This window comes from Aphelocoma coerulescens, chromosome 11 (genome assembly GCF_041296385.1).
Source record: "Aphelocoma coerulescens isolate FSJ_1873_10779 chromosome 11, UR_Acoe_1.0, whole genome shotgun sequence".
In the NCBI taxonomy this organism is placed as follows: domain Eukaryota; kingdom Metazoa; phylum Chordata; class Aves; order Passeriformes; family Corvidae; genus Aphelocoma; species Aphelocoma coerulescens.
Genome location: NC_091025.1, coordinates 17,723,840 through 17,737,942, shown reverse-complemented (window position 1 = coordinate 17,737,942; position 14,103 = coordinate 17,723,840). Strand labels below are relative to the sequence as shown.

General features: G+C 41.1%; 1 protein-coding gene across 8 annotated transcripts in view; it reads left to right on the top strand.

The window, feature by feature from the left end:
- Positions 1-14,103, top strand: part of CDH8 (cadherin 8) — a 361,598-nt gene that overhangs the window by 249,558 nt on the left and 97,937 nt on the right. The window contains exon 1 of one of the 8 annotated variants that reach the window (XM_069026622.1): positions 9,769-9,822. The exons of the other annotated variants lie outside the window; for them this stretch is intronic. The gene's annotated coding sequence lies outside the window, so the exon portion shown is untranslated. Of the gene's footprint in view, positions 1-9,768; positions 9,823-14,103 lie in introns of those variants that run through there. 8 annotated transcript variants of the gene reach the window in all.

Genomic DNA, 14,103 nt, shown 5'->3' with positions numbered 1-14,103 from the left:
CATCCCATCCCATCCCATCCCATCCCATCCCATCCCATCCCATCCCATCCCATCCCATCCCATCCCACCCCCTGCCATGGGCAGGGACACCTCCCACTGTCCCAGGCTGCTCCAAGCCCCAATGTCCAGCCTGGCCTTGGACACTGCCAGGGATCCAGGGGCAGCCCCAGCTGCTCTGGGCACCCTGTGCCAGGGCCTGCCCACCCTCCCAGGGAATAATTCCTTCCTAATGTCTAATCCAAACCTGTCAGTGTGAAGCCATTCCCTCTTTTCACCAGGAGTCACATGGAAAATATAAGGGGTAATGGGTAAAAGTTCCTTGTGGGGAGATTCCAGCTGAACACAAGAGGGATCATTTTCACAATGTGAACAAGCGGCCATTGGAATAATCTCCCCAGGGAAGTGGTGGATTCCCAAACATTGAGCATTTCTCAGATTCAGCTGCTCAGGGTGCTGGGCCATCCTGTTCAGACCATGCTTTTACTGTGCTCTGGCGAATAAAGGTTGAAGCAGATGATCTTTGAGGTCCCTTCCATCCTTTCGTTCTGTGATTCCATGAAGTTTGCTGTCCACCCCTGAGTTGAATGCCAATTCTTGTTTATAACATTATAAAGTTAAAAAGAAAGTCCGATAATTGTCTCCAGCAGACTCATTTGCATTATTTCCTCCTAGTAATTACATGAACAATGGGGATTCTCTACCTAAGAGCAAAATACATGTTGATCTGTATGTGCTGAAATATAATCACAGCAAATGTGTTTTAATTATGTGCAGAAGTAAAGGCACAGCAGAAAGCTGCTCTAATATCTACAGAATGAGTCATCACCTAAAAAGACTAAAACATTAAAATAAAGCTGGTTCTAATACGGAAAACAATTAAATTATGATAAACAAACGGAATGAAATTGCTTTATTTTTGTTGGAAGGAAAGGTTTAATTGGAGGATTTGTGTAGGCAGTAGGGATGGCTTTGCTTTTAAAGGAAATAAGAATTTAATTCTCCTAGAACTTGAGTGCTGCTTCTGAGATGAATGACAGATTCTCATTTCATGTGCAGTTGAAAAGTTGGGGAAAAAAGATACTTTTGTGTCACTCAAAATACAAACTCTTGGAATATCAAAAAATGTTTTGAGGTAGGCATAGTGTTTTAATTAGACCAAATGAAACCCCTTACATGATAACAAATGAAGTCCATTTAAAAGGGAATATTCTGTTTAAGTTTAAAACATATTAAAAAAGATAAATACTTTAGGAAAAGGAAATTAATGCATATACAGGTATAACAAGCTTTTGAATGAAAAATGACGTTGAAGAAAACAACATGGTCAGAAAAAAATGCTGCCTTGGTCCTTCCCCAAATTATTTTCTTCTTAAATCAACTTTTTAGCTATATGAATGGTTGGAGGGAGTGTCACTGAATCTTAACTCTTGTCCAGAAAAAAGAACTACAGGTGAAAAAAATCTGTGCAGCTCCAAGTACCCTTGGTAAGGCTGGTATTTTGGGGGTGGCTTCTTGGTGGTCTGAGCAGCCATCCCTTAGGACCTTTGACTATTCAGTTTGTTTGGAATGTTGGGCCTCCATTTCTGTGAGTGTTTCCCCAGCAGCAGAATGGGCAGACAATGTGAGTTTAGCTTAGCACTGGTGTGGAGATAGATGCTCTCTTGGTTACTGTGGTGACACATTCGGCGTGTGCAGTGATGAACATGACGTCCCTATATTCAGATCTGCGTGATGGGAACGTCCCCTTGATTGCAGGAAGACAAATAAAAGGGTTTTTCTGGATTGTGGGAAGCTGGGAGTGAATTGCTGGTGTTCAGGATGTGTGATCACTCAGCGCTGCCCCCCAGGGCTGGATGACACGGCCACTTTGATGATGACTCTCTTTGCTTGGGCTATCAATATAAAGTGTCACTTCTGGAAGAGAATCAGGCCAGAAGAGAGCTTTAGCCACAGGGAGGGAGAAGAAATTAGTTTGGCAGTGAGATTCAAGGCAGAATAAATAAAGTCTGGGAGTATTCTTAGCAAAAAAAATGCAGTCACTATTGAATAGAATGTGATCCAAGTCAGGTATTATTTCTGGGGGAAAAAACCCAACAACTCCATATCCATCTCTTCTGCAGTCAGAGGAGCCATTGAAATCCATCTCTGCAAACTTGTGGCCCACCTTACAGAATGTAATGCTTTGTGTTCTTGATTTTAACCAGCTGCTATCCTGATTTCCTGTCATATAGACTTCCTGGAAGAAATTCCTTCCCATCAAGCAACTCCCCCATCCCTTTGATGGCCAGGGATTGCTTCCCCGGTGTTTCCCCACAGGCCTAAAAGTTCAGTAATTGTCAAATGTCTTGTAGGCAAGAGCAGGAAATGGAAAGAAATGTACTTATCAAATGTAAAACTCTCCAGATAACCCTCAAAGTGAATATTATCACAAGCATTCCTGGATTTTGGGGGCAGTTTTCCTCTTTGCTTAAGGCTGTGGTTTGTTTGGTTTTTATTTTAAAAAAAGGAAAAAAAAATAAGTCCCAACCATCTTGTAATTAATAAACTGGCATCTGGAAGTTGAATTCTCAGCTTTATTTTCTGTGGCAAGATTTAAATATCCTAACATTCCTGTAACTTTTTTCTCCATGTGTTTTAGGAACCATATGCTTGGTATTTATTTTCTTTTGTTTCCTTCTGCTTCCCCATGTATTTACTCTAGATATTTCTATTTCTTAGTTGTTTTTAGCCTCCAAACTGGTTGATATTTGGCTTTTGAGTTTCACTACCAGTGTCCCTTTGGAACTATATTTCAGCAGGCAGAAGAAAACTGAGATATGAGGATTACTTTCTCTTGTGACAATATAGCATAATTTTGCTGGAAGCTTTTTACATTTTTCTCTATTATCCATCACCTAATCTGCATAACCTCATTCATTTTTATTAGTAAGGGACAGATGTCAGACTTGTAACTATTCAACTCTTATATTAAAGTTATTTTTTGACGGTGAAGAGGAAGTACACTGCATGGAATACAGCTTCACTACTGTTTTTCATTTTGCCTTAAAAATACAGATTCTTTTCAAGTCTGGAGAATGGTCAGACTTAACCTCATGTTTGTCTAAACTGTTAGAACTGGACTGAGTAGAGACCAGGGTGGCAAACAGCAAGCAAGGTTTAAGTTCCAGGCCAGCTGTAAGAAATCCAGGATATTCGTGGATCTGGTGGCACTGGATCTTTAAATGGGGATTTCCATCCATCCTTATGGATTCTGCAGTCCCCACAAGTGGGATCCATCTGTAAGGGGCTGCTCGTGTAACAGTAGAAACCTCCAAGAATTTTCCCATCTTTTTGGATTCTTTCACAGTCTTGGACCTGTTTGTTAAACCTGCGTATCAATAATATATGAAACCAAAGCAGAATATATAACTTGCTCAGGAACTCTGCTTTTCTTATGGATTTCTCTCCTATTATTGGGAATGTCAGTGGTGCAGTCCCACAGAACTGCTGTGTGTTTTCTCTTGGGGTTTGTGCTGGTTACAAGTGCAGGGTTTCATTCAGCCTAATTATTTTGTCTTGAAAATAATGTTTGAGCTTGTTGTACCACTGCATTCACACTTGCTCATCACATACTCAGGAAAGAAAAGGAGACTGGGGAACCCAGGGGGTTTCCCTGCTCAGCCCCCTTGCCAGCACTGCTGCTCTATAATCAGCAGCAGTTATGCGCCAGACTGGAGAAAATGATGGCTCCAAGCGTTCCTGTCCTTCTGCCTTTTCCTGAGAGCAGCTACCAGTCAGTGGAGTTGGCACAGCTGAGACAGGAAACTCTGGGCCAGCTGATAAACACACACCAACTCACAGACCACTGCTGAGGTTTTTAAATAGCCTGGCATTTGGTTTAATGCTGGTGTGATTGTGATTTCTGACTGGCCATGGTTCCAGTTTGTCTCAAAGCAGAGTTAACCTTTGATGAGCCAAAACATGTTTGTTAACTCCCTCACTTTTTGTGTCAGAATATTCCTAACAGGACTGGCCAACAGTGCATTTACACTGCTGATGTTTTGTTGAAGGGCTTAATGCAGCAGATTATCATTTCAGTTAACTTTGCCATCAGTGTCCATTTACATACCCAATAATCCCATCTCCATAGGCAAACAAAACATTCCATCTCCTATATCCTGAGTAAATGTGAAAAGGCAGCTTTACTGACTTGATAAATAATCTCAAATATTTTACTTTACTTCAAGGTGTTGCTATTTTCAACACTTTATTATCTCCCAGACAGATAATTGTTAATCTCATTATTTATCTCATTTGTATGGAAGTCAGTTACACCTCTATTAGTTATCAGAAAAAGTATAAAAAATAAACTTGTAGGCTAGTCATAAAATCTGAATTTAATTTGACTGTAAATTATGGAGTCATAATATGAATTAATAACTAGATGTTAGTTGTGAGGGGTTTTTTGAAGGGTTGTTATTGCTTCTGTATCCTTCTTTATAAGTCTTTGTGCTTCTAACAGAGTTTTGCCCCTTCAAATTTCAGACAGAGGCTCCTGCTGAGTTCCTGGGGTTTTTATCAGGCCCTAAAACCATTCAGATTAAAAAGAAAAATCATCTCAGGACTAGAAATTTGTGAAGGAATTCAACTCTATTTTTCCCATGAGTTTGAGTAATACTGAATCCATAGGTGGCAGCTGTAGAAATTAGCCAATGTCTTACAAAGTTTTTCTAAAATTATATATTCTGGGTTCATTCTTCCTTGACTCTTGTTCAGAAGAAGGGAAGGGGGGGGGGCGAAAGGCGTTTTCTATTTCCCATCAGCAGATGAGAGTGAGGTAAGCTGGGGAGGGCTGTAGCACAGAGTATAAGAGTCCTTGGGACAGCAAGGACCTCTATGTGTTACTGCAGTACAAGTAATTAATAACCATTATTTACAGCTCAGTATTGGCTGCAGTTGCCCCCTGCCCGGCTGCCATTTGGTGCTCTCAGTAGAGTTCCCTCAGGAACTCCAGCAGGAGTAGCAGGAACCTTCATAAGATATTTGGATTTTGTTTCATTCTTGTATCCAGGGTGTGATTTGGATCATTTAAGAACTCCACTTTCCAGTATTGTACCTCTTCCTCGTCTTTTTAAAGGTGGCTTTTTTTGGTGGGATTTTTATCCTGAGCACACATTTTATTAGAGAAACTTCAGCAGAGTCCTTGGAGACCTTCGAAGTTCTTTCTCCCTCATGCAGCTGTTTCCCTCTTTTATGGAATTTATGTTCTCCAGTGGGCAGCCTGATGATCAGTTCTTTGAAGGAGGGGGAATACACGTCCTGTGTATTTGAAAGGTCCTGAGAAATCGTTATTTATCTTTATGTATCTTGAGTGCTGCCCCAGCCCTGGGGCCAGCACAGGAAGGAGCTGGAGCTGCTGCACAGAGCCCAGAGGAGGCAGCAGCATGATCAGAGGGATGGAGCAGCTCTGCTGGGAGGAAAGGCTGCCAGAGCTGGCATTGCTCAGCCTGCAGAGGAGAAGCTTTGGGGTGACCTCAGTGTGGCCTTGCAGGGCCTGAAGGAGCTGCAGGAAAGATGGAGAGAGACAATTGACAAGGGCTGGAGGGACAGGACAAGGGGGAATGGCTTCCCAGTGCCAGAGGGCAGGGCTGGATGGGAGATTGGGCAGGAATTGTTCCCTGGGAGGGTGGGCAGGCCCTGGCACAGGGTGCCCAGAGCAGCTGGGGCTGCCCCTGGATCCCTGGCAGTGTCCAAGGCCAGGCTGGACATTGGGGCTTGGAGCAGCCTGGGACAGTGGAAGGTGTCCCTGCCCATGGCAGGGGTGGCACTGGATGGGCTTTAAGGTTCCTCCCAACCCAAATTATTCTGGGATTCTTTGCCTCCTGTCTTTGCCATAGTGAGTATCTTCTCCTTCCACCCCCAGAAGAAAGGAATGCAGGACAGCTGCTCACCTGTCCTTCCTGAGAGGAACTTCAGGGAAAGGCAGGGAACAGCTGAATGGGGACAGGGCCATATGGGGTTTTGGCTGTTCTGTGCTCATGGAGTGCTACGAGCTCTCCCCAGCTTGTGTGGGTAGAGCAAACTGACAGTGATTCAGCCATCATTAAATTAGTACAGATGTCTCCCGCAGCCTCCCACAGGAGTCTTTCCATGAGCTCAGACAATTTGGATAAAGGTCTAGACTAAATCATTGCTAAGTCTACATGGATTCTGGCTGGTTTGAGATTGACATATGTTACACACTTTCAACTACTGGGATACTGATTTGTATACAAGTTGGCTGTATCCATGCTGAGCCAGAGCTTCTTTTTTGATGGGATGTTGACCCCAAATTTTGGATGTTTGGAATCACAGGTAGGTCAGGTGCTTATAGCAAGTGACATAAATACTCCAAACGGTGCCCACACTTACAGTCATAGCACTGCTATTTTTGCTTCCATTGAAACAGATCAGGTTATCTGATGTGCCAGAAAAAAGTGGTAATTGTCCCTGAGACTTGAGTCTCCAAATGTCCTGGGCAGGGGACTGCAGGACTCAATATAAGCTGCTGGAGAATCAGAGGTAATACATCAGTAGGTATTAAACCCTGCTGGAGCAGGCACAGGGGTTTATTTCTGCGTATTTAATACTGTCGATGTGTAATGGTTTATGCATCCTCTCCCCATTCAATTCTTCCAGAAAAGCATTAACAAAGGCAGAAGCTATGATCTATCTCTAGTGGTTTAAAGAATATTTCAAATTTAATGGTATTGCAAATTGATCGCATTATGAGAGACATAACCTTTGCGAGTGAGTTTGTAAGAAATTCACAGGAATGCATGACTTAGTGGAAATGCATGGGAAATTACATTAGGAAGCTTTGAAAACCACAGAAGTGATGAGGCAAATAACTCCTTGTGAAACTGCATGAAATGATAATAACTAGTTTCAACCAGGTTCCTCTGAATAACTTACAATTCTGCATGAGTTATCCCTAATAAACATCTAACTGCAAGAAAAGAGGGAAAAATAATCAAATTATCCTCATGTTACATCTATTTATTCTGATGTATGACACTCTGATGTTGCTGTGTAATTGCAAACAGAGCAGCTCTGAAGAACGGGTTCTGGTTTGTTTGACATCTCATAAGGAGTTTGTTTTGTAGCCTTTCCGAGTTGTGTTTATTTTCACATTCTAAGTAATTTGAAAGATATTTCAAGTAAGAAAAAACTGCTACTGCACCCCTGTGCACAGTTCACAGGTTAGTGTAAGTGCACTAGAAATCAGTCATGTTGTCACCTGTAAGCAGATAGTTTATAAGAGAAGCAATATGTAAGTACCCACAATTTAATTTTTCAGCTCTCTTTATTTCACTGTTACCTTCTCAACAGCTCTCAATTTTAGCTCGAGCTGGCTGCAGAGCTGATGTTTATATTTCTGCACTGTAGCTGTGTTTGACAGCCAATTGCTAGAGAAAAGCTTTCTATTTGCACTGCCAGCTTTACACATTATGTGGTTTTAGACAGTACTTACTTCCTTATGTTCAGACACTGAAGGATGCTAAGCAGTAATCTTAAATTTGAAAAATTACCTTAAAAAAAAAAAAAAGGTATTTTAATACTTTCAGGCTGGTTTTATTAAATATTATTAGCAGAAGACATCCTGCATGGATTTGAAATTCCTTTATTAAAAAGCAAGACAGGTTAAATATATTATCTCTGGGACCCTCCCAATCATTTTGAGCAAAACATGAAAAGAAGCCAGGCTGGTGAAAGCAGCTGAAAACAGGGCCTTGAAGGATTTTAAAATCACGACAACTTAAATATGCTTAAATAAATAGAAATATCTTCTCCCCTTTGACTACTCTGGCCTATTGTACTTTTCTGTGCCTGGCTGATCTAGGCTCTAGCTTGTCTAGTTTGGCAGATTTTGTAAGCAGCCTTCAAATTACTGCTGTGCCTATGCAGTGATTAACTTTTTTTATTCCTCTTCTGCAATCCAAAGGCTGTGTATTCTGGGATATGGCTTTGACATTCACTTGAGGAAATCATTTCAACAGCACGAAGAGGTCTTAGTGCTCAACTGCAATGAACTCTTGGCCTGAGAATGAAGCCTGGCAAGTTCTAATAAGCTTTGAAGGAGAAAAGTTAAAATACAGCTCAAACAATGCAGCAGAAAAGCTAAGGACATGGTGAATAAGGTGATGATGATTAAATGAACAACAGAGTAGGATTTGGGATACAGGAACTGCTGAACTTCTGGTTAGCCTGTGCAATGGGGATTCATATAGCTTATGGTTTTTTACAGCCATCCTCATACTTTGTCTATATTGAGGATAGAGCATCAAGTCAGCCTCTGCTGGCAGTGAAGTTGACAGCCCAAAGGGAAGAGCCCTCTGAAGTCATTCCTGGAGGCTTCACAAGCCTTACAGGTAGTAAAAACAAGAGCATAGTTTGTGTCCAAGACTGACAAGCTGGAGGAGGGAGTAAATGGCTTTGCTTCTCTTTCACTGAGTTGGGAAGAGAGTGACAAGTGCAGGAGGAGGCACTGTTAATTATAATGCCTGAAGCACTGGAATTGTTAATGTAAGAGCTTGACCCCAAACAGTGGGAGATGACAGATACTTTTTTCCCCCCATAAAGACACAAAAGAGATTAAACAAGACTAAAGCTTGTTTTACAAGACTAAAGCTGCATGCAATTTTTGAGGCTCTCTATGCCCAGCTCTCAGATCTCCTGTGGTGAGCCACTGTGTGCTGTAGATGAAATAATAGGGAAGCGAATGAGATGGGAAAGGATTCCTCTTTGGCAGCATGACATAACTTCATCTCATGCTTCCAAGTGTCAGGAACAGTTGGGTTAAAAAAATCCAGAGCTGCTTCCAGGAGCGGTGTCTGCTGGAACAGGGGAAAGGAACAGCAGTCTGGGTTCAGAAATAGTTGCATGATCTCCCAGCTGGGCAGAGAGCCAGCTACAAAAAGGTGCCAGCCATCTGAGGCCACTTGACACAGGACACTTGGGCGTTAAAGAGCTGAGGAAAGCAAGGGATGGAGGCGTCAGGCCAAGCTGCGGTGGGACGCGGGTCAGGTGCGGTGGTGGCGTTCTCAGGACAGAAGGGAAGACAGATGGCATTCCCAAATGGAAAGGGCCAAGGCCAGAGCTAGGAAAGTGAAAAGCTTTAGCTATCATCTGGCTTAACATAAGGACTCAGAAGCAGCAAGGTATGTAAGAAATATGTGCAGGAAAAATTAACCTGAGAGCGGGGTTTGGGTGGAAACAAAGCACCTCGTCCTTGTTCCCATCACAACCACTGGGGATGTAGGTGGGGTTGTGGAGCTGGGGAAGGCTTTGGGGATGTGGTTTCCTCCTTCTCAGGAAGTTCCCCTGGCAGGGGAACACAACAAGAAATATGTAAAAAATTCCAATTACAAATGCACATCGAGATTAACTGGAGATAAATTCCTAGAGCTGTCTAAGAATGGCTTGAGTAGTCCCACGGTCTGGATGTTTTTTCCTAATATGAATCTTTGTGAGACTGAATGTGGGTTTATCTCTCCCTCTGTTCCTCCCATCTGTAAAAACAAGTATAGCTATATTTTCTTCTCCCAAGACATTAAACAAAAATAGATTAAATTAAAGATTGTTAATTCAGCCTGGTGAGGAAGGCAATACATGATAAAAAAGGGCCAATGGCACTGTGACCAGGAAGGATCTAGATCAAGATTCAGGCAGGTTCCTAAGCTCTTTCCTTGCATCAGCTGGTCATAATCAGTGGATTAAAATAACCTGACTGTTAGAAGCCAGGATTGTCTGCAGTTTTCAAACAGCAGTTCCCTCCAGTGTACTGTGGGATGATACCAAAAGGTAAGCAATGAAAAGCCGTGTGTGCACAGTTGCAGCATGAACATAAACAGAGACAAAATTAGGAAATCAAATAGAATAAAAAAACAGTAGCAAAGAATAAGCAGAAACATAAAAAGAAGCCATCTGGAATCAAAGATACTCAAATGACATGGTAGGAAACTGAGGCAGACAAAAGCAGAGATTACACTCTTAAATGAAATTGTTAGGGATATTATTGCTTTAATTCCCTTTGAATCTGGTTATGAAACTGCAGCTGAGAAGTGTGAGCAGTAATGTTTTTTGACAGTTACTCCAGAGGCTTCAACTTACATGATTCTTGGATCTTAAGTGGAACCTTTGTCATCCACGGACATGTCTGTTTCCCTTCTGAAAGTGTTCCAAGGACTGACATCATGTCAAGAGCATCAACTCAGTGCCCCATTTTGTCATGACCCTGAATAATAATGCGGAATATTTGATTCTCCTCTTCCCCATTGTGCAATTATAATTCCCATTACTAAAGATGGGATCAGACTATCCATGGAGAAAATGAAAGATTCTATTAAATTGAAATTAAATTCACTTTATTAATTCTGTGTTGTGTGCAAGTGAATCAAATCTATTTATAATAGTTTAATTAGGAATGACTCTTTAAACCACGGGTCAACAATAAACATGCTCATTGTCCATGATGTGTTAGAGCACATCAACAATACACAAAAACCATTCTGTAACTCCTAAAGAGGTTCATGTTTTTAGGAAAAAAACACCCCTGCAAAGCCACATACAGAAAGAAACACCTGAAGAGTAAGGTACATTACAGTTTTTGAAAGCATTGATATATATATAAAATGATTGTAAAAGTCACTAAAACCCTTCCATACTTTCACAGAATGAGTGAGAGCTCCTTAGAACCCAGCAGTTTCAGAAAAGAGTCATAAAAAGCTGAAAATTCCATCTCAAAGTCCATTAAATGGGGTCTGCCTCATAAATGAGGAATTTTATTGCAAGGCAAAGGTAAAAAATAGAAGAAGAACCTGAAGCATTAGGACAGTCCTGGTGTGTTGTGCTTGTGTCTGTGTAATATCAGGTGAAAATCAGCGAGGCACCCTTAAAAGAAGAGATTTCAGAGTTAGGATGGAGAAGGATGATGCAAATTTTAAAATGAAGTTTTAAGGGTAGATGATTCTTTTTCCCTTGAAACAAGTACGGGGTAATTCCCTTGTAATTACATGAGGATGAATTAATTACTTTCTAACAAACTCAAATAAAAACTTGACTGCATAATGCCGCCTTCTCTTGCCTTAATTAAAAATGTCCAGGAGCATTTTCATAATATGTAGATTCTCTCTCCCCCCCCCCCCCCCCCCATGTGAATTATCTCTATATTTATGCTTTTTTACTGATACAAGGGAGTGGGGATTACAAATCCTCTCACTGATGGTGGATCTATTATGGGCTGGTCTGTATCAAGCTGTGCATCAGCACCACACCCCAGAGAGGGCTGGAAGTGCCCAACCCTCCCTCAGAAGAAAACCAACAGCTTTCTGCTCATCTGGGCATGGCCCAGCCCCAAGTGCATGATGCACTTTCCTGCTGGTGAACACATGGAGTTCTTTGTGCTGAGCAACCTGTTGTTTTGCCTGCCATGGGTTTGCCAGGTAGCTGAGTGAGAGCAGGTGAGACAGCTCCCATCTGCAGAGGACACTTGTAAATCTGCTCAGAATTGCAAAGGAGCTTCACCAACCTCGCTTCCAGCCTTTGTCCATACATTAAATCCCCGGCTGCAAATGTAGTTTGGAGCCAAGTAGTTGCTAAGAAAACCTTGTTTAAAATATGCTGAACAAAGAGTTATGGAATAGGAAAATTTAATAACAGCCCCACACTGCTGGAGTTTTACTGCAGAATAGCACCTTTGCATCTGCAGAATATAGAGGCTCTTGGAATAAGTTTCATCTCTGCATTTTCTCTGGCATGGATTTAAATTATACATGTTTGCAATATATATACATGGGAGGTTATAAATGTATGTTATACCCTTGGATAGTGTGTTGGCAGTACTTTTTGATGTGCATTGGTTATTAGTGAAAATACTGTTAATTTTGCGGCAGCACCCTGTGTGTGCTGTTCCTGTGAATCCTGGCTTCATCGATTACCATCTGCATTATCAGATAGAATAGCAAAGGAATTAATAAAGACTAGAAATTGCTCTAGTCTGAGGGTTCATTTGGAATGAAGTTAATTTTTAGGAAAAAAATGATCTGTGCTCAGGCTACGTGGGAGCCATTAGTAAGGTATTAATACAGGGCGTCTGCATCGCCATTAAAACTAGGAGATGGTCCAAAATCCCTCCTGTCACCGTAAATCCAGGCATGAACTGGGTGATGGACTTGTATCTGCTGCTTTAAGGGAGAGAGGTGTTTGAATTTATAGGCAGGGCAGTGATGGAGGAAGAAGATTTCACTTCCTTTGAAGTCTAATGAACCGAATCTCACATAATGGAAGTGATTTTGCCTCTCTCTGAACATGATGAGGTCCTCCAGTAAATGTGCTTGTCTGTTTCTTTTGGGGTGCTCTCTAGCAGTGGGACATTGGGGCAGGTACAGACATTTTCTATTTTAAACAGAAATTCTTGTTGCATCTGGATGTTGCTGTGAGAAAGAAGAGGTCAGCTTTCAAGCATAGGTGTAACAAATAAAGCTGCAGACATGGAAAGCAGTTTCATATCTACATTTGTGAGGCTTTTTGAGCAGAAAGCACTATTCATTTCTCATAGTCATTATGCCCTTCTATCATTCACCTAGATCCTATATAATTACGTGTTTAATGATCTTTACCCTTCACACGAACACGGCTTGCTGAAGCTTGACTCTTGCAGTAAATTATCATTCACGTCGGGTAGAAGAGAGGAAATATTACTTGGGAAAAATGCTGTGCTGTCTGACTTAAAACTTCAGTCTGTGATATAACTTTGTAGTAGGTGATGATGACTTAATCTTAAATCTAAACAATAAAATGATTTTGAAGAAGTGGCTCTTCCATAGGTAATTTCTTAGAATATTTTGATATTAGAGTGTAAGGACTTCAAAACCTAGAAAAATTATTTTAATTATTTAAGTCAGTCTGGGTGCTCCCCATTGATTGTAGTAAATGCCACATTTATATCTTCTTTTCTATTAAAGAACAACAACAAAGCAAACTAATTTTTGTCACTATAAATCTTTGGTTTAAAAAACTGATCTTCCACTCATCAGACTTACTTTCACCTTTAATATTATAAAATACTCCTAGCTCTTCTATTTTGTTTAATGTTTAGCCCTTCATTTTATAGTGTGTCAAATAACAATATTTGAATAGCATATAGCAGTTCTTGCTATTGATACAGTGGAATTTAACTTCTTAGAGGGAACGATTAATGGCAATCATAGACATTTTTATCATTTTAACTGTTGGTGTCTCACTAGAACTGCAAAGGTTTTATAGCTCTGCATTAATATCTACCAGAACTGATTTATGAACCATAACTGCTGTTGGATATTACAGGTAAAACCTGAGATTATACAGACAGCCTCTCCTACTTATTAGCAGATAGCAACTTGGAGAATCTTTGAGCCTTCCCAAATGTCTGTGTGGGATATCTGTTTATTCTTTAAAAATCAGATTCTAGCTTTTTGTTGTGTAGCTGGGTGAGCTGAGATGTTCCCAGTTCCTTTGCTGAGCTGTGGGTGTCCAGACAATGCTGTGATATTACATCACTGCCACTCAGCTCTGAACATGCTGCCAAAAGCTTCATATGCAATCTTAATGCCATATAGATTTTATTCAGGGAACAAACAGATGCTTAAATCATAAACAATCTGTTTAAAACACAAACAGATTCTGGATTGATCTTTACAGGCTCTGGGGCCCTGAAAATAAGGGTTATAAGGACAATAATCTTAAAGGCAAAAAAAGAGTTGTGTTAACTTTCTGAGCAGGCAAAACTGTGATACCAGCCAAGAGGAGAGGGCAGCAGCTGAGTAAACGAGGCTGATTGTTCTCAAGCAGGAGCTGATGGCAGGTGCAAAAAGAAAACCAGATTGAACTTTTGGAAAAGGGACTCAGCTGTCGCTTGACATCTCTGTGTACGTTCCTGTGGGCTGGGTAGGAAGAGGGAACTGGATTGAGTCATACATATTCACAGCTAAAGTGCTCTGAAAAAGTTGTTAAAACAATGGTGGTGTAATAAAATGCTGCCCAGCAAAACACAGAGGATGAGTTTACACCTCGTGTGGTTCGTGGGAGTTCTGCCATTATTGCAGA